Genomic DNA, 2611 nt, shown 5'->3' on the forward strand with positions numbered 1-2611 from the left:
TTTATTTGCTGATATTTTGAATATGTAAATCGAGTATGATAATGAAATCAAAAAATAATGGAAGAAAATATAAGGATAATGAAATCAAAAAATAATGGAAGAAAATATAAGGAATAGTCCTCTACAATGTGTTTACTACTGAATACAATTTCTTTATTGTGACATTCAAAATACATCACATTTTTAATTCTCCATACAAATTTCTTTAATGAACTTTCATGCATTCATAATTTTCCCCATTAAAATCGAGAACATTAGTTTTGATTAAGCAAAGAATTATGCGCTAAAGAATTTGATTGTCTGCCTTATGTAGGTGATTATAAATGTATAGGCACACCATAATGACTTTGTGGGCAAACAAATTAAATCATACGGGCACATAATTTGAACGACTACTGTTTGCGTCGTAATAATCAGATAGGCACACAAGAAAAACGTATGGGGCTAACGATTCGCAACTTCCAGGCACACAACGAACATAATTGAAGATCAGCTTCCTTATATAAAGTAGACGTCATTTTAAATTTCGCATACAATTTCTTTAATGAGTTTTCATGTATTCATAATCTCTCCCATTAAAAACAAGAACATTAGTTTTGCTTAAGAAAAGAATTTTGCGCTAAGGAAATTGATTGTATACCTGTTGTAGGTGCTTATAGGCGTATGAGCACACGAGAATGTCTATGTTGGCAAAGAAATTAAATCATACGGGCACATAATTCAAACGACTAATATTTGAACATCGGCTTCCATGTATAAAGTATGCTAGGTAAGCATATAGGCACAAAGGAATATCATAGCGGGCAAAGAAGTGGCACCATCCGGGCGCATAATTTTTTAAAAAATAAAATAAAAACCAAACTGTCAAACAATTAAGTCGTGAAAAACATATGTACTAAGCATACAAATTTCCTAACATTGTCACACAAATGCTAATCCTCGGCACACAATATTCTGAAAAAAAAAAAAATGAATGTACAATGATATCCACAAATCAACTGTCCAGATTTGCAATACATATTCATCAATGAATTCGGGACGGTAATATAAGAAAAGAATGCACTTCTTATAGTAAGACTATGTAATTGAGACCCAAATGTCAAGTCACCTTTGCATGCTTTGAGAGCTAACGCAATGGCAACCTCATCAATCTCTGAGACACCCATTTGAAACTGTTTCTTGAAAACTTTAAGAGCTTCAAATTGACTCTGGTGAATAAAATTAAGCATGGAATGGTGTATAGACTTAAGAGTTGGTCTAGGACTTCTATCAAACACGTGGTGCTCATTTTGAAAAGAGCACAATGTCTTCACCAATTGCGACGGTTGTCTGGCTATTCTCTGGAGAGCTTTGGGATTCAGTTGGCTGGTAATCATTGGAGACAATAAACTCTAATGGAAATCAACCCAGTCCACATAAATATTTCAGAGAGAAAAAACCAATTGAGACTAACAACTTGATAAATTCTCACCCTTTAGAACCCAAGTTTCATGCTTCCAGAAAGCACAAGTAGCAATGGAGATTCACTGCGAATTATACACATTAATGCTTTCCATATCATCAGTGCTGATGTAAAAATCATATCCGGAGAAAAAGAACCCACGCTATAAAAGAAAAGTTTAATTGAACAGAGCCCCAGATAGATTACTTCAGACGTTGTTGCAAGCATTATCTCACCATGAAAAAGAATAAATTTCAGCAATAAAAAAGCAATAAATTAATATATAAAAATAAAAAAGAAGGAAACTTAAGGATTGGGAATAAACCAGAGACAATGATGATACAATTAAAATTAATAAATTACCTGTGGTTGACTAGGACATTTCATTGAATCATTGTCGACGGAGCTCAAGCTGTCGCCGGCGGTAGAGGCAGTGGCGTTGTCTGCTGTCCGGAGGAGAAACGGCGACGACAGAGGATGCAGTGGAGGCAGTGGAAGCATAGAAATATATTACGGAGTAATTTTCTTGGAAAGCATATAGAATATATATGCACAAACGAAACCTCCAAGAAACGAAAGGAAGTAATGGGAAATCTCGCGTGAATAGTAATTAAATAGACACTATAATTCAGTTAACATAACTAAAACGATAACAACACTGACAAAAATACCCCCAATCCTAATAAAACCAAAAAAATCTAAAATAAAACAAAAATTCTGTTTAATCATGACCATTGAAAAATCCAATCTAACGTATAAAAATAGACCTCATAGTACTCTATAATATATTAGTACTCACCTGAATAGACTTCTACATATGTATATATATATATATATATATATATATGTGTGTGTGTGTATATATATATATATATATATATATATATATAATGAAGAGACGAAGAGTCTTAGATCACCTAAGGCCTATTGCTACGGTAATCCACTCTACCAAGCACTCCACAAGTTTGTCCCTCACATATCCATATGCTCTCATATATATAAGGTGAAAGGGATGAAGGGTCTTACTGTCTTAGATCAACTAAGCCCTAGTGACACGGTAATCCACTTTCCCGGTCACTCCACAAGTTTGTCCCTTTCGTGGGATAAATGACTAAACCCTTAAGTGTAGTGTGCACACCCCTTAATGGGCTTCACTACCCAAAAGAGTAG

General features: G+C 34.2%; 1 long non-coding RNA gene across 1 annotated transcript; it reads right to left on the reverse strand.

Annotated features, from left to right (window-relative positions):
- Window positions 1-872: 872 nt before the first annotated feature.
- Window positions 873-1974, reverse strand: LOC116022447. Its single transcript, XR_004099198.1, has 2 exons — window positions 1805-1974; window positions 873-1526 (listed from the first exon to the last, which is right to left on the reverse strand). It is a non-coding gene; the product is annotated as an uncharacterized LOC116022447 (long non-coding RNA).
- Between the last annotated feature and the right edge of the window lie 637 nt (window positions 1975-2611).

Source organism: Ipomoea triloba, chromosome 6 (genome assembly GCF_003576645.1).
Source record: "Ipomoea triloba cultivar NCNSP0323 chromosome 6, ASM357664v1".
In the NCBI taxonomy this organism is placed as follows: domain Eukaryota; kingdom Viridiplantae; phylum Streptophyta; class Magnoliopsida; order Solanales; family Convolvulaceae; genus Ipomoea; species Ipomoea triloba.